The sequence below is a fragment of the Neomonachus schauinslandi genome, chromosome 7 (assembly GCF_002201575.2).
Source record: "Neomonachus schauinslandi chromosome 7, ASM220157v2, whole genome shotgun sequence".
Lineage (NCBI taxonomy): Eukaryota > Metazoa > Chordata > Mammalia > Carnivora > Phocidae > Neomonachus > Neomonachus schauinslandi.
This window is the reverse complement of record NC_058409.1, coordinates 12,605,941-12,627,795: the sequence shown is the minus strand read 5'-3', so window position 1 is coordinate 12,627,795 and position 21,855 is coordinate 12,605,941. Positions and strand designations below refer to the sequence as shown.

Genomic DNA, 21,855 nt, shown 5'->3' with positions numbered 1-21,855 from the left:
TGATTTTAAGAATGGCACATTTCGGGCGCCTGGGTGGCTCAGTTGGTTAAGCAACTGCCTTCGGCTCAGGTCATGATGCTGGAGTCCAGGGATCGAGTCCCACATCGGGCTCCCTGCTCGGCAGGGACCCTGCTTCTCCCTCTGACCCTCCCCCCTCTCATGTGCTCTCTGTCTCTCTCATTCTCTCTGTCTCAAATAAATAAATAAAATCTTTAAAAAAAAAAAAAAGAATGGCACATCTCACGAGGCAGTGAGTTTTGATGCAATTTCCCCCCAGTTGAGTTTTATAAGAAATACACCAAAAATATAAAATCAACTCCACAACTGTCCTCTGGGCACCAGTCACCAAGAACAATTTAAAGAAACCCCTTTAAATGTAAGAAGGATAAATAGCAAAGCCACACTGAGTCAAGTAGCAAATTCATGGAAGCAAATCAAAAGGAGAGCCCTGCTTTACTTATTTTTTTTTAAGATTTTATTTACTTATTTGCCAGAGAGAGCACAAGCAGGGGAAGCTCCAGGCAGAGGGAGAAGCAGACTCTCCGCGGAGCAGGGAGCCCAATGCGGGACTCAATCTCAGGACCCCGGGATCATGACCTGAGCTGAAGGCAGACGCTTAACCCACTGAGCCACCCAGGCATCCCAAGGAAAGCCCTGCTTTAAACTTCAGCTGCAGAAAGTCAAATTTCCTGAGACATGGGCCCACCCCTTCCAGTTTGGTCATCCTAAACACCCCAAATTTCAACTCCCAGAAGTTGAGTCTTAGAAAAGAACATTCATTCCGTGGAAGGTGCCTTGTCACTTGCTATTTCTGATGAATGGCCATTGTTGGTTCCCTTGAAACGTTTCTACATTCTATGGCAATAACCACACTTTTATGAGCTAATGAAATGTGCTCCATGAATAACACGTGTTGAAAAAGCTGAGGCTTATGGGGCGCCTGGGTGGCTCAGTCGGTTAAGCGGCTGCCTTCGGCTCAGGTCATGATCCCAGGATCCTGGGATCGAGCCCCACGTCCGGCTCCCTGCTCAGTGGGAAGCCTGCTTCTCCCTCTCTCTCTGCCTGCCTCTCTGCCTACTTGTGCTCTCTCTCTCTCTGTGTCAAATAAATAAAATCTTAAAAAAAAAAGAAAAAGCTGAGGCTTAGAGTTTCCTTTGAAATTACCATCACTTAATCTGACAGAGGTGTAAGATACACGTAATAATCGTTGTACGTATTCAGTACAAAACGCTGTGTGATGCTCTTAGCTTACAGCCGATCAGTGAAAATGCTCAATACATGTTCACTCCCCAAACCAAGTTTAGTTTTTCCCCTATATTTCCACCCCCCCCCAACTCTGTGAATGCTACTCCATCAAAACGTGCTTTCTCCCTCCCTTCTGGGTCCTCCGAGCTGGAGTTTTGGGGGTCTCTATCCCCACTCTGGGTCCAGGACCAGCTGTTGTCTCTTGTACTCCAGTGCATAAGCCCAGGCCTGGCTGTCGGAAAGCAGTCATTTAGTAACGAAAGATAAAAAGACTAAAAATACAGATAGGTAGGAAGGAGTCCGGGCATTAGCGATATACAATTATTTCTAGTTTGGACAGGCTAGCGGCAGAAAGCGAAAAGGCAGCTACCCCCAAATCCAGGCTGGGAGGGTGTCTAAGAAGAGACACTCCCTCCATGGGACTGTCATGTTCGATCTGACGCTTGGGCCAGAGTAGCTCACAGGATATATTCCAGGCAGTGCCAAGTGGTTCCTACTGGCCAGGATGCTGTTCATCAATACAAGGGCCACACGCCCTGAAGGAACGCCTTCACTGAACCAGAAGCTGTGCCCTCACAACTGTCGGTATTTAAACGTCTGAAACATGAACTGAAACTGCAGAAGAGCTGAAGTGTATTTTGGGAAAGAAAAGGAAAGCGAAAAAGCATGAGAAACCGCCAACTTGTGAAGGTTTCCAACATGTTTCATATTTTCATCAGTCACATCCATTTCTATTCCTAAAGGTTTGCAGAAGAGTGTATGGGTTAATCCACATTAAATAGTTTGTATCAAAATAAATGGCACACATGTAGTTACTGTTACCACATTAAGACCAGGGACCATCTTCCGTTGCAGAACTTACGATATGGATCTCAATAAATAAACCTGATTTATACAGGAAGGGATACCCCCCAAATTTCAGATCCCCAGTAAATAGTATGATTTCAGAAACTTACATAAAGTTCAAAGGTTATTCTGTGTTGAATCTATTAGGAGGTGACACAGTCTCCCAACACCCATCTGGGATTTACTACAATGTCTATTCGATGGAAACACTGTACACTATGAAATCACCGGAACCAGAAGGAGAGGAGTAAAAATCCGAGCTCCTCTCTCCAAGCCTGGACTTGAAACTTTGCACCTCTTTGAAGCTCCTTTGCTCATTAAACCTCAATGTTCCATTTGCTTTCAAACATAAAGACAAGGGAAAAAAATTTTTTCATGTAGTAGCCCTTGAACCTCCCACAAGAGAAAGTGTGAAAAGCAAGGCCATGGCCAACAAGGTCGCTCCCCATTTACCAGTAACAAGTCTCAACCAGGACAGAGAAGCTGATTTCTGAGGCTCTCCCAGTTGCCCCAGAGGAACTGCAAACCCTGTTCTAGAAACACAGAAGCCACTTCCTCCTTTCGTTTTCTTCTTTGGGTTATATCCAGCTCAGTCATCTTGGAAAGGGAGGCTGAAGCTCTCTCTCCCCCTGGGCAGGGAAGACATGCGTGCAGTGGATTTCTTTTCTAGCACGAGTGAAGGCTTCCTTGGAGCCAATGGGGGGTTGTGGCTGAGAGTTCCTAGCCAGGGCTGTGTGGTCTGTGATCATGAAATATGATTCCCCCCCCCCCCTTGCAAATTAATTGCCTTTAGCCATTCCTGCTCAGGCTCATTTGTCAGTTCCACATCCTCTACCAGATCCTTTAAAGGCCTGGTGTATCTCAGGGCTAGTCCTGGATCACGTTTTTCTCCTTTGCTCTACCCTCAGCCCCGTGTGAGCTCACCCGCTCCCGCAGGCTTCAGATACTCCCCAGGTGCCAGCAACTTCCACACTTAGAACTCACTCTGACCTCTTTCCCGGACTCATTTTGCAAATGCATTCAAGGTTTTCCTTTTTCTCGGCTATTTTGCAGGCATTGCAAAGGCACCATGTCTAAAAGAGAACCCTTGATTCCCTCGTGCTCCCAAAGCATTCCTTCTCCACTCTACCTTCATGAAGAGCATCTCTTCCAACCATTGGCTCAAGTGGCGGGTGGGGGGGGGGAGGGAAGAGGTGCTGGCCCTCACCCGGTACACGTCCTCTCTCTTGCCCCGCCCATGACCAAGAGCCTTCCATTCTCCCCTCCTCCACTTGCCTCCATCTGCATGGATACCAGCCTAGTTCAAACCCCTTTCCAATCTCTTCTCACTGAGCAGCCAGAGATTTTCAAAATGTAAATTAGAAAAAGATGCTGACTTCAAGTCTTTGCTAACCAACACACTTACACACTTCCTTGTTCCTGAAATCCTCCTCATTTGCCTAAATTTTGATGGTCTGTCTCTCCTCCCTAGACTCTAAGTTCTCTGTGAGCGGAGATGATCCATCTGTGCCCTGGGGTCACCCTCTGGGCCCACGCGGGCACCTGCTATGTGGTGCTTCTGACTGAAGAGGAAGCCCATTTCCCCTCACCCTTTGCTCCACTTAAACGCTTCCCTATGAAAACTTGCTGGCCTGCAAAACGAGAGTTTTAAATATGCATGTGGGTTTTTTTTGTTTGTTTTTTTTAAAAGCTAGAGAAACATATTTATTTTACCTAGCTAGCTATGTGGTTTTCTTCTCTCGCACTCAAGAGTGTGCTTTCTTTTACTCTTGTCAATCAGGTTTTTTTTTTTTTTTTAAAGAGGACAGATTCGTTGAGCACAATGAGAAAACACCAGAGGGCAATAATACAAATATTTAGTATAAAAGCCGATGCAGTGGTTTTGCCTTGCATCTGCTGCCTCTGCCTACAGTTGAAGATCAAACACAGGCCCACCTCTTCCAAGAGTAGAGGGATCTACACTTAAACATGTAACAGAGGGACGGACCCAAGGTATGTCCTAGGAAGCAGCAGAGGTGAATAGGAAGTGTTCTCAAAGGACAAGGTACTAAAAATATGGTTTCAGTGCTTCATCAAGATGAATTCACTTGCGGCGCCTGGGTGGCTCAGTTGGTTAAGCGTCCACCTTCGGCTCAGGTCATGATCCCGGGGTCCTGGGATCAAGCCCCGCATCGGGCCCCCTGCTCAGCGGGGAGTCTGCTTTTCCCTCTCCCCTCTGCTGCTGCTTCCCCTGCTTGTGCTCTCTCTCTCTGTGTCAAACAAATAAATAAAAATCTTTAATAAAAGGACTCCTGCCAGAGTGACTCAGTTGGTTAAGTGTCTGCCTTTGACTCAGGTCATGATCTCAGGGTCCTGGGATCAAGCCTGGCATCGGGCTCCCTGCTCAATGGGGAATCGGCTTCTCCCTCTCCCTCTGCCCCTCTGCTGTTCTTGTGCTCTATCTTGCTCTCTCGCTCTATCTCAAATAAATAGATAAAATTTTATTAAAAATCCTTTAATAAAAAAATAATTCACTTCTGTTTGAAAATATACATGTACATCCTTGACTAAGGAAAAACGATGCCATATAACAAAAACATACGAAGGACTGCCACTAGCAAGACTGTTGTATAGAAAGAGATGTTAAATATTATTTTACATCTACTTATCTTTGGGCCCTTCCTCTGTATCTCTATATCTCCTTTCTTGGTTTAATGAAATCGTCCATGTCCGCAACGTTTACTGTATAAAGCAAACAGATAGTCAGGGAATCCCAGTTTTAGCATCAGCAATTATAAATTTGGAGATAAACATTGATGGTAAAAACATACTGACCCCTGTCTATACGGGGGAAAAAAGTGCTCATAAAAAACAAAAACAAAAAACAGGCGCCTGGGTGGCTCAGTTGGTTAAGCAACTGCCTTCGGCTCAGGTCATGATCCTGGAGTCCCGGGATCGAGTCCCGCATCAGGCTCCTTGCTCAGCAGGGAGTCTGCTTCTCCCTCTGACCCTCCCCCCTCTCAAAAAAAAAAATCTTTTTTTTTTTTTAAAGATTTTATTTATTTATTTGAGAGAGAATGAGATAGAGAGAGAGAGCATGAGAGGGGGGAGGGTCAGAGGGAGAAGCAGACTCCCTGCTGAGCAAGGAGCCCGATGCGGGACTCGATCCCGGGACTCCAGGATCATGACCTGAGCCGAAGGCAGTCGCTTAACCAACTGAGCCACCCAGGCGCCCAAATAAATAAAATCTTAAAACAAAACAAAACAAAACAAAAAACCCCAAGAACTTTTCCTAAAATTAATTAATGAAAATCTATAGTTTGCTGAAATTAACAACACTTCCCCATAATATTATTCCAACTAAGACATTGCTCATCCAGTGAAGCACTCAAGTTAACTTTCCTTACAACCTTGCCAGCAAGTAAATAATTTCTTCACCCACCAAATTTGTTATACTTGGACTTGGAAGCAGTGGCCGCAGATGCTCATGTATGCCATTTCTAATTCCCGCCTAAACTCTGATCCAGCGGGCCCAGTCTTAGGAAAGATGGAAAAGAAAACAATTTAGAAAGCATGTCTGGCTGTTGTGGGCTATTAATAAAAGTTCTTTAAACAAATATATAAAACCTTTGCTCTCTCGCACCTGAGTAACTCCGAATCTGAAGGGGGCTTAGTAAAAAGCAGTGGGGATAAGAAAGTGGCCACAGCAAAGTGTAAACAGTGTCCCAAGAAGTCAACAGGCTAAGAGTTGACCTCCTTCCCTTGGGATCTGGTGAGCGCTCCAGTGGACAAGCACGGACGGAGTCGTTGGACTGGCTGACGAGGGACCTGCGACACCAGATCTCCACACTCAAAATTCCCCGAGCGGGAAATTCAACAGGAGAGGGAAGAAATAACGAATGAAAAGAAAGAAAGAGAGGGAACGAGCAGGGGAGCGGTGATGGTGGCAGGTAGCAGAAGCAGGGACCATGACAGCAAGTTGGAGGCAAGCTTACCCAGAGAGAAAGAGACACGTGCCAGGCACCTGGAACCCCAGATCGGCCTCGGTCACACAGACGGAGGCCCTGACACAAAGGAACATCGTCTTAAGAGGATCAGTACCCTGGGGTTCTATCAGGGTACACCTGATACTAAATGCAGATTATACCTGATACTAAATGCAGATTTTGGTGTCTATGCATTTTCCTGTCCCCAAGTGGCTGAAGACCAAGGGTATGCATCATCACAATGACAAGCTAAAGCATTCACTCTGGGTCTCCTGCCACCTCCAGAAGGAGTACACACTCACTTTTAAAAGCAACACAGGGCGCCAGGGTGGCTCAGTCGTTAAGCGTCTGGCTTCGGCTCAGGTCATGATCCCAGGGTCCTGGGATCGAGCCCCACATCGGGCTCCCTGCTCAGCGGGGAAGCCTGCTTCTTCTCCCACTCCCCCTGCTTGTGTTCCTGCTCTTGCTATCTCTCTCTCTCTCTGTCAAATAAATAAATAAAATCTTAAAAAAAAAAAAAGGCAACATAATAGGGGTGGCCTGGGTGGCTCAGTCAGTTGGGCATCAGACTCTTGATCTCAGCTCAGGTCTTGATCTCAGGGTCGTGAGTTCAAGTCCTGCATTGAACTCACGAAAGAAAAGAAAAAGCAACATAATAAAAACACATGTTAGGGAAAATGGTGACTTTGAAATGGGCCAAAAAAGGAAAAAAAAAAATCAATGGGTGACTTTTCAGTGGAGAACCAGAAACCGTAAAGCATCCTGTTCCAGATTCTTTTACTGTTCTTCAAGCAGCTACTCTGCAACTCTGTAAGTCATAGAAGACTAGCATTATTGCAAATGCCCCTTGTCCATAGAGATACAAATCAATTTTTTCTAGTGGACGTGCAACTCAGTCTTCATTTTCTTGTTTGCCTGCTCTTGGGATTCTTCTGAACCAATTATAAGAGCTTACTGGCTCCTCACTAATTAGTGAGTTCTGTCAAATCTTTGGCATGCCCATTTTGTATTTGTAGGAGAGTCATGAGTTTACCTTTTTCAAAACAACCTTCAATGCATATTAGAATTTTTCATCAATACCATTTAAAGTAGAAAAATTGCAGTGTAAACCTTTAGCATACTAGTGAGAATCAGTATACGTTTCCTGTGGCAACTTATTCTGCCAGGGACCTGGGAAAAAAGAGTGTACTTATAAAAGTCCAAAGATTCTGTACCTAATGGTTCCAGGAACTGCCATACTGCTCAGGTATATAGCTGAGACTCAGTTTCCCCATCTGTAAGATGAGAATAATGATGCCCACTTCAGGAACTGTTCCAAAATGAATGGACATAGACCACCTAGCAGTGTCTCACCCAATGCCTGGCACAGAACAGCCTTCTCCACAGGTTTCTTTGAAGAACTCAACCAACTAAACTTCGGATGCATTCTGATGCTTTCGAATACTGAATCACATTTGGTCAGAATTAATCAACTCCTTCTGGAAGAAATATGTAGCTGAGAAACGCAAAACGCCAGATGGTTGTGTGAAAACAGAGACCTCAGTTAATAAGGAGTTACATTTCCTTTTCCATGATGACATAAAAAAAGTCTAACATATATTAAAGCTTTATCAGGCAATTTCTCTTTTTTAAGATGTTGAATCTCCTGTTAGCAAGGACTCTGATAGTGTAAAGATATTTTGTCCAGAGCAAACTGACCAATGGAGAACAGAATCGAAGAAAAGAGGAGAAACAGCATCCACACCCATGCAAAACTGTGCAACAGGGACAGATGCAGAGCAAATGGGCCAAAAATAAAGCCAAAGTAAAAACACACAACAGCCATCAAGATTACCCCCAAAGAGTCACAGCCTCTCCCCAGGAGTTTGTGAACCAGAGAACCAGACACCCAAAGACAGGACAGGAAGCCAAGTAAGAGCAGCAGGAAGGAGACAGCTCAAGGTCAAGAGTCCTGGGTTGTAAACTTGAGTGCAATTTAATTCTTGGAACCTCAGTTTTCTCATCTGCTAAGCGGGACCTCATTGCAAGTCAATATGGCTTGGAGGAGAGTTAATGAGTTAGGAAGCTGAAAACACCCAGCAGTAAGCTAGGCTCATGACCACAGAGCCCTGTACCCCCTGAAATGTAGGAGCAGGGATTCAAACCCAACCTATAAACTCACTGTGTTCTTTCTCTTCGTATCTCCCGATGTTCCCTATTTTCCAGATTTGTAGACAAGAGAAATTACGTCCTAAAGAAAACACTCCGAAGACCTTCCCTGTGTGATCTTGGGCTGTTTTTGTTGCTTGAATTCTGCAATCTCTTCATCATGATTTTAGGATCGATTCCATGTCCTTGATTCCCGTGGCTTAGTTGTGTGATGATTTTAAAATTGAAAATGTAATTTCCTGAGTCTCAACCCCTTTAACTTCATATGAGACTTCATCTCCGCTCCTTTGCAGTCGACTTACTGCAGGAATCATGTGATGCCTTGATTTTTTTTCTGCATGGCATAAACTCTGGCAAGATGGCTCTGCTGCCTCTAGCTTCACCCAGTAGCAGGATTGGAAGAAAGGCTGGTGATATTTATATGAAGTAGACCCCAAAGAATGTCTGTCTTGTAAATATTAGTACAGATGATACAAGAATAGAAATGACTTTTGTGGTTACCCAAAGTCAGACTGAGAGGTTTATAGTCACGAGGACCCACTGGCTAGCCACCGTATTACGAACGTTTGTTACATGATCCCCAGAACCGCCAGAATCGGCATTATCTTATTGAGGCTTCACAACAATCCCAAGAGGGAGTTTGTCATTTTACAGATAAGGGCCATTGAGGTCCAGAGAAATTAAGTTACTTTCTCAAGGCCTTACAGTTAGTAAGTAGGAGAGATGAGCTTGAACCCTATATGTTCAACTCCAAGCTATTCTCTCAAGAATTACATTACATGACATGAGCTTTTAAAAAAAGGCTTCTTGGGCGCCTGGGTGGCTCAGATGGTTAAGCCTCTGCCTTCGGCTCAGGTCACGATCCCAGGGTCCTGGGATCAAGTCCCGCATCGGGCTCCCTGCTAGGCGGGGAGCCTGCTTCTCCCTCTGCCACTGCCTCTCTCTATCTCTCTCTCTGACTCTTATGAATAAATAATTAAAAATAAATAAATAAATAAATAAATAAATAAATAAATAAAGGCTCCTTTCCTCCCTGCTTATCCTGCCCCCCAGTCCTAGCACAACAATCTTTGTACTTCTGTGGTCTCCGTGGCCATGAAAGGAGGATAGGTTCTGTTAGCAACATCAGGGAAGACTTTGATTCTAGGTAGATTCCATTCCTCTACTCTTCTCTTTGTGAAAGCTCTGTTGTATTGAAGATGTTGGATTCTACCAAAAAGCACCTTATTTACATTGATGGCCCATTAACACAACATGTAACCCAAGGAAGAATGCAACAATAAATCATCAGTCACATAATTAAAAAAAAAAAATTAAAAAAAAAATAAAAAGAGGCTTCTTCTTGAAGGGACGGGAAGACCTAATATATGTGGCTAAGTAACATGAAAGGAGAGAAAAGAAAACAAAAGCAAGAGACTAGTTCTCCTTGGGGGAAGGAAGTAAGAGTCCATATAAAGGAGATCAAACCAGCTGGGTTTAAAATAGCTTGTATTTCCAGGGAAAACCCTGAGCAGTTCTAAAACATTTTAAAATATAATGTTAAAAAACAAAAAATATGCTTACGTTGTTCAAAGGCCAGATGTAAATATATAAAGTGAAAAGTCTCTCAGCTTTGCCCCCCAACAATACAGCCTGGACCCCAACTTCTTCCAAGAGGCAACAAGTGTTCTTAGATTTCTGGGACCCTTTCAGAGTTGGGTTTTTTCCTGCACAGATAAGCATACACATGAATAGATACTGAGCAGTATAAAGAAGTCTTACAGGCTTGCAATTCTCAAGAAATGCAATTTTTTTTTTTTTAAGTAGGCTCCACACCCAGCATGGAGCCCAATGCAGGGCTTGAACTCGTGACCCTGAGATCAAGACCTGAGCTGAGATCAAGAGTCTGATGCTCAACCGACTCAGTCCCCCAGGCACCCTAAGAAATGTAACTTTTGAGTGAAGACAGACAAACTGTGTCAGTGTCCACAGCTGCATGAGAGATGCTGACACAAAAATGGCAGGTGCTAGAGGGACACTGCTGTTACCTTTGTCTCTTCCTAGATGTGCAAGAGCACCACGAGTCCTTCCGTGAGCGATGAGAAGGTAGTGAGCGTGAAACACAGATCTTTATTTAATAGAGGTGAACAAATGTCATGAGGGCAATCACAGATCATCATGGAAATGGAATACCTCTGAAAAGAGCACTAGTAGTAATTACCCCACGACAACCAATCTGTGACTATCCCAGGGAAGTATAAGTGGTCACTGAAGACAACTTACGCACTAAAGACACTCAAATGTTTAGGACCCGAGAAATTTCTTGGGAAACCCCACAAGAGCACTAGCCAGCTTTTCTTCCAAATTATGTTAAAAACAAAACAAACCGAACACCAAAAAACCTAGTTCTTCAAGAAGTTAAAAAAGGTCTTATGGGGAACAAAATTCTCTCTGGTGAAAGAAATCTGGGAAACAGTGTATATGAAGATACCCTTTGAGATGCACAAAAAGCATTAATAACATTAAAGTCTGGAGGATTAGTAAAACAGTCAAGGAACACCTTAATCTTATTTACCCCAGTTTTCCAAATGAATTACACAAAGGTCCCACTATCTGTATAGATTTGTAGGATAAGGTCAGTGAAAACTCCTGGCTAACAAATGGACGCGTTATCCCTCTGGAATGGATTCACAACGGTCTTGTGCAATTAGCAGAGGGCAAGACAGGCAGTGTGAGCACAGACTCCAGAGTCATACCGTCTGGATCGGTGGATTGGAAGTCTGGCTCTGCCGCTGAGTGCAGTGTCCCTGTGGTAATTACCTAACCTCTCCATGCCTCAGTTTCCCTATATGCAAATGAGGCCACTCAAGGTCTTTAATGAGGATTCAGTGAGAATGATCCATATAAAGTGAGAACATTAACCCAAAGACATGGAAGCATTCCACAAAACTTCTGTTGAGTGTTCATATGTATCAGATACTGTGGTTTCAATGATAAATAACAGTATCCCTGCTCCCCAGGCACGCACACGGGGAGGGGGCAAGGCCAGAACACACCATGATGAGGTCTATAACAGGAGCGGGTAAACATGCAACAGTAGCAAAGAGAGGGAACATTCATTTTGTTGGTCGCGGTCATGGAGGGAAGCTAGGTTTGAGAAAGTTATCACAAAAGGAGGCTGACCCAAAACATTGACCTTGAAGGAAAAGATTCTGCCTTCCAGAAGTAAACATGACCATATTCCAGAGCTGATCTACAGAACTCCCCCCTGGCTGGAGAGGGATTAACAATTCTGCCCAGTGGCATACTTGCAGGTCAGAAGCCCAAAGATACGTGTGGCCCCCTAGATTTAAGAAAAATTGGAAACACAACCTAAGTATGACATGTTGTCTAGGCCAAGAAAACTCACCGCACAAAGGTGCTCCGTCTTCAAGAGGGTAGTGGCAGGGAGGGGACATCTACAGTGGGTATCTGGGGCAGCAGTGTCAATGACCCAGGCCACCTGCCTCCGAAGAATCTGGAGGCTTCTCAGAAGTACAAACTGCCCTACCTACTGAATCAGAATCCCCAGGACTAGTCTAAGAAGCTGCATTTTTTTTTTTTAAGATTTTATTTATTTATTTGACAGAGAGAGACACAGCGAGAGAGGGAACACAAGCAGGTGGAGTGGGAGAGGGAGAAGCAGGCTTCCCGAGGAGCAGGGAACCCCATGCGGGGCTCGATCCCAGGACCCTGGGATCATGACCTGAGCCGAAGGCAGACGCTTAACGACTGAGCCACCCAGGCGCCCCTAAGAAGCTGCATTTGTAAGAGGCAACCTATGTGGTTTGAATGTATAAACACTGACGTGTACTCCCAGAATGCTGTACTTTAAAATGTTCAAACAGACATACTTCGGTCACACAGGCATGCTCTAAGTAGACCCTGGATGGATTTGATTCCCTCTCAAAAATTTTTCATCAAAAAGTAGACGCAAGCTTGTGCACAGAATCCAAAGAAAATGTTTTAAGAATAGAGCTTATTGTATTAAAGCCTCAAAGAATTTTAATACTGTATCCAAGAGAACAGAAAAGTTAGTCTCTCTTAGATGTTACTGAAACCAAAATTTGGACAGGGCCTAACTCTATCACTCATATGGGTTGGAAATGAAATAAAAAATGTCCTACAAGCATTTATACAAAACTGACTTTAGTGAACTATTCTTCTTTTAAATTAAATGAACACTTCCTTATTTATTATGTTGGATTAAGATTGATTATGTTTCTCTTAAAGACTTTTCAATTAAGCTGGGTTTATTTACACATTTTCTTGAGGGCATGAAACCTTTCCACTATTGATAAAATCCAATCTTCTACCAGAATGTAGAGGAAAATCCTCTAAATAAGCACCATGATTTTCTTTTTTGTAAAGATTTACTTTTCCATTTTAGAGAGAGAGAGCACAAACGGGAGGAGGGGCAGAGAGAGAGAATCTCAAGCAGACTTCCCACTGAGTGTGGAGCCCAATGCAGGGCTTGATCCCAGGACCCTGAGATCATGACCTGAGCCCAAACCAAGAGTTGGACGCTTAACCAACTGAGCCATCCAGGCACCCAAGCTCCATGATTTTCTCCACTTTTCCACCTCCAAGCTCTCCTTACTCTGAGAGGCCCTGGCTCCTGATGAATATTTATACACACGCAGCACTTAGAAAACCAGTAACAGATTTTAAAATCCAGCACACAGGAATGTAGTTTCATCACCTAATCAGCCCCTAAAACGGGCATCAGTAGTCAACATAGCCCTTCTGGTCTCATCAGGTTGCTCCTGGTCAAATACTATGGACAATCAGACAACAAAATTACAGGTAACATTTGTGTAAGACTCTAAAGTTTGCAAAATATTTTCCCTGTAGCACTTTTTATGTTTATGAAACTGTTTGTTCTGGTTTAGCCCTCTTATTACTTAACCCCAAGGCAACCAGATGGGAGAGCCAAGATTCAGAAGTTCTTATCGTTTATGAATTTTCTATCAAATGCCATGATGTTGCTAAGCCAGCTGTAGAATCCCACTTCTTACAGCTTGTATGCTTCCCAGGAAAAAGCAACTCCTTGAATCAGAAAAAGAGAAGAAGCACAGGTCTTACACAATCGAGAATGAGGAAAAGCTATGCATCTACCCTCCCCCTCTCCCTCCATACCTGCCTCAAATAGTCGAGCTCATCCTTTAAAGTCAGCCACCTCTGCCAGGAAGCTTTTCCAAATCCAGTGGCAGAACGATCTCTGCAAATCCAATGCAGGGAATAAATCTCTCCTTCTTTTAATGTGATTTTCTGCCTTGGGGTAGAGTTAAATTCCTATCTTATCATACTTGATTATGGTTCTTGTCAACTGAAGGAGCATGTCTATTCATCTTTGTATTTTTCAAATGTGCCCTCCAACTGACAAGGAGTGAACTCCATGGAACTCATCAATATTTTTTTACAGCAATTCATGAAGATGTGTCAGGAAATCAATTCAGTTTCACATATCTAATGCTTAACAAATAAATTTACTTGTACTTCATGGACAAAAACAGCCCTACCAAGGAGACATAAAATATTTTTTGTTTTAAAGGAGAGGAATCTACATAAAAGACATGCATTTTCCTTTTCTGTCTCCTCTGTCCTTTGCCAAAACATACAGAATAACCAGCCACTTTTGTTTGGAAAAGGAACCATATTTAGCTAACTCAATCCCTACAGCAAATGTTCTGGAATCTTCCATGCAAATATCCCAAACCCATCTGTTTGAGTATTTTAGGAGAAGTAACCTCCTGGCCTCAGCTTGGGCATCTCTCAAATATGCATCTTGGCCCAACCTCCCAACATTCTTGTCAAAACTTTTCCCCAATAATTGTATTAAACAGTTACGCTGGTGAAGCATTTTATAGCCACGTCAGTGTCCTAGAGGCTAGATCCCATTGATGGTAAGCCAACGGTGAGATGAGATTTGCTGGACCTAAAAGTGAACCATCTCATTCCAAGTATCAAGATACACTGAAGCTCTGAAATTCTTGGATAAGACCCTGACATAGCCCCAGAGGTTTCCAGAAGCAGTGATGCTTATTGCCAGATACTTCCAGCTTGGCACTTAGCTCTCTGGGAAGAACTTTCTACCTTTCTTTCTAACCTTTTCTCCTCTGCTCCTCTGTGTTTCTGATTTTCTTTGAACAATCATACGATCTGACCAAAATAGGCCCACATTCCCACGTGGCAACAGTGGTCTTGAGGTAACCGTGCTGTCTCCTTGAGAAGGAGACCACATTTCCCAGTGTACCACAGGCCCTCCCTGGTCATCTCCACATGTGCATATTCATCTCCCACGCTCTCTAGCCATTTGCATGGACAACTCCTTCCTTTACAGAAATAAAGGTGACTATATGTCAGAGCCAACCTACAGAATGCCTACTGGCTCTTCAGGAATTAGAAATTCTGCCCAGCTGTGTACCTGAATGTCAGACACTGAAGGACCTGTGTACGTCCTACAGATTTTAGAAAGAATTTAAATAGAAATTATGGATAGCCAGTGAGTATCTTAGGACGGTTTGCTGGGGAAATGGTGGGAAGGTTAAGAGCAATGATGACTTGTTTTCACAACACTTGTTCTATAGTCACTCACTTCAGGACGCAACAACTGCACACCAAGATCTCCCATTTTATCTATAGAATGTACTAACTGGGTCACAGACAGGTGGGGGATTTGCCACATTTATCAGTGTCCTAAGAGAAAGCTGAATGTGGGGCGCCTGGGTGGCTCAGTCGGTTAAGCGACTGCCTTCGGCTCAGGTCATGAGCCTGGAGTCCCAGGATCGAGTCCCGCATCGGGCTCCCTGCTCGGCAGGGAGCCTGCTTCTCCCTCTGACCCTCCTCCCTCTCGTGCTCTCTGTCTCTCATTCTCTCTCTCTCAAATAAATAAATAAAATCTTTAAAAAAAATAAAGAAAGGGGCGCCTGGGTGGCTCAGTCGGTTAAGCGACTGCCTTCGGCTCGGGTCATGAGCCTGGAGTCCCGGGATCGAGTCCCGCATCGGGCTCCCTGCTCGGCGGGGGGTCTGCTTCTCCCTCTGACCCTCCTCCCTCTCATGTTCTCTGTCTCTCATTCTCTCTCTCTCAAATAAATAAATAAAATCTTTAAAAAAAAAAAAATTTAAGAAAAAGGGGCGCCTGGGTGGCTCAGTCGTTAAGCGTCTGCCTTCGGCTCAGGTCATGATCCCAGGGTCCTGGGATCGAGCCCCGCATCGGGCTCCCTGCTCAGCGGGAGGCCTGCTTCTCCCTCTCCCACTCCTCCTGCTTGTGTTCCCTCTCTCCCTGTGTCTCTCTCTGTCAAATAAATAAATAAAATCTTAAAAAAAAAAAACTCTGACATGGATCAGTGCAACAGAATCAAGAGGCAGAAATATGCCCCTGTGTACATGGCTAATTAACATATGACAGAGGAGCCAAGAAGATGTCAAAGTATCCTCTGATGGATGAATAGATAAAGAAAATGTGACATATATAGGGGCGCCTGGGTGGCTCAGTTGGTTAAGCGACTGCCTTCGGCTCGGGTCATGATCCCAGAGTCCCGGGATCGAGTCCCGCATCGGGCTCCCTGCTTGGCGGGGAGTCTGCTTCTCCCTCTGACCCTCCTCCCTCTCATGCTCTCCGTCTCTCATTCTCTCTCTCTCTCAAATAAATAAATAAAATCTTTAAAAAAATAAAGTAAGGGGCGCCTGGGTGGCTCAGTTGGTTGAGCGACTGCCTTCGGCTCAGGTCATGATCCTGGAGTCCCGGGATCGAGTCCTGCATCGGGCTCCCTGCTCGGCGGGGGGTCTGCTTCTCCCTCTGCCCTCTTCCCTCTTGTGCTGTCTCTCATTCTCTCTCTCTCAAATAAATAAATAAAATCTTTAAAAAAAATAAAGTAAGGGGCGCCTGGGTGGCTCAGTTGGTTGAGCGACGGCCTTCGGCTCAGGTCATGATCCTGGAGTCCCTGGATCGAGTCCCGCATCGGGCTCCCTGCTCGGCAGGGAGTCTGCTTCTCCCTCTGACCCTCCCCCCTCTCATGCTCTCTCTACCTCATTCTCTCTCTCAAATAAATATATAAAATCTTTAAAAAAAAAAAAAAGAGAAAGCTGAATGTGGATTTTCCATACCAGTTTGGGGCTCTCCACAGAAAACAGACTTTTAGCAGAAAAGCTTTCTCCACTCATTGATTCATTCTTTTATTCAACACATTTTATGGAGCCCCTACAGTGTGCTCTCAGGAAAGAGCGTCCTCTCAAGAAGAACAGATTCTAGTATAGGAAGACCTAAGATGCAAAATAACAAACATGTATCAAAATGTCAAGTTGTGACAGAGGCTAGAAAAAAACTAAGGGGGGTGTGTGTATGCGTGTGTGTGTGTGTGTGTGTGTGTACCCACATGTGCTGGGGAGTAGTTGGAGGGGTGGAGGGAAGGCCAAGCTATTTTATCCAGGGTAGTCAGGGAAGGCCTTTCTGAAAAGGTGATATTTAAGCGGAGATGTGAAAGAAGCAAGGGGGAGCCATCTTGGGGGACATCTTATCCATTCCCCTACGGTCCATCCCAAATAGCACCTCTTCTGTTAAAGGCTTTCTTGACTAACCCAGTCAGAAATGTTCTCTCCTTTCTCTAACTCTTACTACAAACTGCTTTATATCGTATTTATTTGCCTCCATTTTCCCTGAAAGTTAAACCCTTGGGATTGGTTATAATTTATTATTTATTCCTTGACGTAATAAATGCTCAATAAATCCTTATGATGTATCTGCTGGCTTTAAAAATTCCCAGGTCCTCTCAGAGGGGGATGGGAAGAAAGATAGGAGAGGAGTGGGGAAAGCGATATCATAAAAAAGCATACGACAAAAGCAAAATATGAGACTATAAATGAATTATATTACTATTAATTAGGTATCACAACTCAAAGATCCTTACCAAGAAACAAATATTGCAATGTCAACCTTTGGAAAAAGTTTATTCTAAACGAGTCAATTCATAACTAAAGATAGGCATCTAAAACAATCATCTTTTGATAACATTTGGAACTGGTAAGGTTTATTAAACAACCCACCCTCCGCAGAGATAATAAGATAAATCTGTTTTTAGGATAGATGTTGCTTCTTAAGATAAAAAAAAGGCCTATTTTTTAGAATAAATGTAGAAGAAACTGGAAATTTTGAGAAGCATGAACTCTCTTGCCTTTGCTAGTTTATTAAGAAAGAGTTGAAAATTAAGTTAGGATATATTGTAAAACTTTAAGTTCTCTATTTTACCCCTACTGAAATTGGCTAATTTAAAATTATATTTAGAATTAAAAATACTAAAGCTCCCTGAAAACCATAAAGACAAATAGTTACATTAAAATAATTATAATCCTTTGATGTTGATGACACATGCTTGGTATATTAAACTCATTTTTCAGTTAAAGAAAATAACTAAAAAGACCATTATAGTCATTTTCTTGCAAGAACTGAAAAACGTTTCTCTAAATATATAAGCTTGCTGTCCTGGAGATGAATTACTTCCCTAATGGTAGATATTTGGGTAAAATAAACTTTGGCAGACAACATAACTTATCAATTTTACGACTGGTTGCCAACTAACAACAAAATAAATCACTTTAAAATACTTTGGCCAGGCACGCCTGGGTGGTGCAGTCAGTTAAACGACCAACTCTTGGTTTCAGCTCAAGTCTGATCTCTGGGTCCTGAGCTCGAGCCCCGCGTCCAGCTCCACAGTCAGCAGGGAGTCTGCTTGAGGATTCGCTCTCCCTCTGTTGCTCCTTCACCCGTGTGCCCTCTTTCTCTCTCTCTCTCTCAAATACATAAATACATTTTTAAAATATATTAAAAAAAAAATACTTTGGCCATCCCAAACTTCTCGTAGCTTTGCCTTTTCATCCATACAGTTTGGTGCTCCAGAATTAAGGCTACCATTTCTCTTCTCACCATGCCTCTCACCTGTCCTGTTTTTAGAGATGCAAGAAGGCATGGAGACCAGAGGTGGAAACACAGAGGCCCAAGGTCAACACAGGGTTATCAGGTTAACTCCCTTAACTCCCTGTCACCGGCTCCCCTGTGGAAAGGTGCTTTTTGTTGGGATTATCAAAAGTAGCAAAGAGTAATTCCTCTATTTAAAAAGGAGATTACATACTTTAGGCTGGTAACATGTTTTGGTTGGGTATCCATAATGTGCTTCTCTTTTTATTTTTTTATTATTATTTTTAAAGATTTATCTATTTACTTATTTATCAGAGAGAGAGAGAGTGCGTGCGCACAGGGGGAGGGGCAGAGGGAGAGGGAGAAGCAGGCTCCCCGCTGAGCAAGGAGGCCGATGTGGGACTCAATCCCAGGACCCCGGGATCATGGCCTGAGCTGAAGGCAGGAGCTTAACCTACTTAGCCGCCCAGGCATCCCATGTCTTTCTTTCTAAAATTGAGATAAAATTCATAGAACATAATGCACCACTGTCACCATTTTAAAAGTGTACAACTGAGTAATTTTCCTTATGTTCACAACTCTGTGCAAACCATCATCACTATCTCCTTCCAGAAAATTTTCATCACCCCCAAAATGGGCCTATCTCATGTTTTAATTTTTTTTTTTTTTTTTGCAATTCGTGAAAAACATGTAAAAGTTGGGAGCGTTGACCTAAAAATTCACATTTCCAGTTTCTCAAGAAAAATCTGACCTTCCGACAACATTGGGGGTTGTGGCACGATGTGGGGAGAAACTGGCCCTCCAGTTCATCACCTGGCCAGGAAATTACCCAAGGCATATGAGCTAGCCACCCCTGCTTTAAACGATCAGGGACTTAAGTCATTCTGAATCACTCTTCAGAGAGCCTTGGGTGTGACTCCAGCAGCTGAGCAAGAAGGTTTCCTAGCTCTGACTCTCCAACGGTCCTATGGCTTCTAGCAACTTTTTTCTTTCTTTCTGAGAGAGAAAGCCAGAGCGTGCAAAGTGGGGGTAAGGGACAGAGGGAGAGGGAGAGAGAGAATTTCCAGCAGACTCCTTGCTGAGCACAGAGCCTGACGCAGGGCTTGATCCCAGGACCCTAAGATCATGACCTGAGCTGAAATCAAGAGTTGGCCGCTTAACCGACTGAGCCACGAAGGCATCCCCAGCAAGTTCTTCATTCATCTTTTCCTCAATATGCCTTGCATTTCCCACCCCACAATATTTGCTGAAATCTCTCTTTTCACCTGGAAAGCCATCCCATATTCACCTGAGTGACATCCTCAACCCCATCCCTTGAGGACCACCTTCTCAACATGCTTTTGTTTTCCACTTACCATTGTATTTTATTTCCCTGTGATTACTTAATATATTATTAAACAAATAATATTTTTTTAAACAGGAATTATATAGACTATGTGAATGGTAAGGTACTACTCCCTTACATGTATCATAATCATACAAATAATGAAAAATTTTTAATTATAAAAATTAGATGAGAAAAGAAACAACAAACCAATACTATTCATTTCTAGCCAAAAATTGTTGCCTGCGAAAGGCCATGAGCCCTGTGTCTACCTGCACGGTACAAAAGGAGGTGAGTCAGGATGAGTAAGGTAACAAAGGTCACAGAGCCTCAACCACAGACATTCCCTGTGGATGATGCAAAGTATTCCGAGGAAAACGAAATGGACGGATCTTGCTGAAATATGACTGAAGATGACTTAACCCTATGCCTGGAGCCTCCTAAAATCATTCACCATGCCATCACCAATGGAATCCGCACCATACTTTAGGAAACAAACACAGCCCCTCCCTCCCAAAGCTTCCTGCCAATGCTATCCATACTCAAGAGCTATGCCCAACTATCTCACCACAGACAGCCCTTCCTCAGCCTCTCTAACCCAGGTGTGGCATTTCCCTTGGCGGTACTTCTGTACGTGCAGGTCTAACAGCTCCCAGACTGAAGACTGCTCAGGGCTACAGAACAGACCTTCCACACTGCAAATCCTTCTCCAGTGAAGGCTACCAGCACTAACTTCCATCTGCTCAGATGCCTGGCGTATGCCTGTCTTCACATCCCTGGCAAGGAGAGCCTCGAAGTGATTTTTAAAAATCTCAAACTAGTTTCCTAAATGAACTGAACCATGTCCTAGTAGATAAAGTGCCCAGGATGGTGAAAGGCATGGGGATAAATGCCTGCATCTCTTTGTTCTTTCTTAAATTTGGCGGTATGATAAACATTGAATACGATGACTATCGGGGAAGTCATTCTTGGTGTGCTAAGTAAGAGCTATTCGGTTTAGGTCCCTTGTTGTTTTAAAGGTTAGTAGGTGTGCCCAGCAGGCTGAGGGTGGGGAGGTGGGTAGTTAGGCTTTGTGTCTGGAGGGGGCAAAGGGGCTGAGCACCTTCTATGATGATTCTAGGTGTTACGGGTGCCTGGGAATAATCAGTTTGCACTACCAGAGTCAACTTGGTAAAGACACAAAGGACAAAGATCACCATTAGCAAATAAAAGCAGAGTTAACTAACCTCACATTTAAAAAAATATGAAAAACAACTTATGATGGTCAAATTGTACCTTTATGGTATCTAGAGTGATTTTCTAAACATTGGAGGCCTTATAAGATCTGCTGAAGCTCAGTTGATAAGGCTATGAATATAATTTTACTGACTTAAATGATTAGCCAGGTTTATGGTCATATCTTTGGGAAATATTACCGATCATATCAAGCAGTTATTTTATAATAAGTTCTTCATAAGTAAAAGAACCTCCAATTAAAACTTTGTATCTAAGGAGAAAGACAATCTCCCTGACTGAAATTTTCTTTTCTTTTTTTTTTAAAGATTTTATTTATTTGACAGAGAGAGATACAGCGAGAGAGGGAACACAAACAGGGGGGAGTGGGAGAGGGAGAAGCAGGCTCCCCGCCGAGCGGGGAGCCCGACGCGGGGCTCGATCCCAGGACCCCGGGACCATGACCTGAGCCGAAGGCAGACGCTTAACGACTGAGCCACCCAGGCGCCCCCTGACTGAAATTTTCTTATTCACATGATTTCTAATATTCTCCCTGCTGCAAAAGGCAGAAGGTATCTTAGAAAAACAATAATGAATTTACCTCCAAGATGTGAGACAATGTATATTATAAAGAGTACATGCTTAGGAAAAAGATGAATCAAGTCTTTAGGTGTATGATTGGAGTCAGTTCCTAAATCTGAAAATTTACCCTAACACCAAACAGTTTGCCCCTTGAACTCATCTCCTCTCATCTCCTGTTGATTTTCCATTTATGCCATTCAGTCTATGCTCCTGCTTTCAAAAGGATGGTGAGTAGAGTTAATGGATTTGGGGGAAAAAAGGGCAGGGGGAGGGTGCTTTTCCTCTTACGTTTTCGGCATCTATCTTTAATGCCATTTGTTGAACTTGGAATGAAGGAAACAGATGTTACTGCTGGACATAAATGTCGTCTCACACAGTATTTTTAAGTTGTCAGCTGTACAGCTGGACTTTATATAGGCAACGAACAAGTGCTTCTCTGTACCTTTATTTCCCTGAAACATACAAATGCAAAAATGCCAGAACTCCACCCAAATTCCAGGGCAGGGCACATTCTATAGCAAATACCCAAAATGAATTCTGCTGTATTTTCCCTGCTGGTGAATCCAAATAAAAATTAAAAAAAAAAAAAATTTCTCTTCTGT

General features: G+C 43.5%; 1 protein-coding gene across 4 annotated transcripts in view; it reads right to left on the bottom strand.

Annotated features, from left to right (window-relative positions):
- Positions 1-21,855, bottom strand: part of TNFAIP8 (TNF alpha induced protein 8) — a 117,807-nt gene that overhangs the window by 2,147 nt on the left and 93,805 nt on the right. The window lies entirely within an intron of this gene.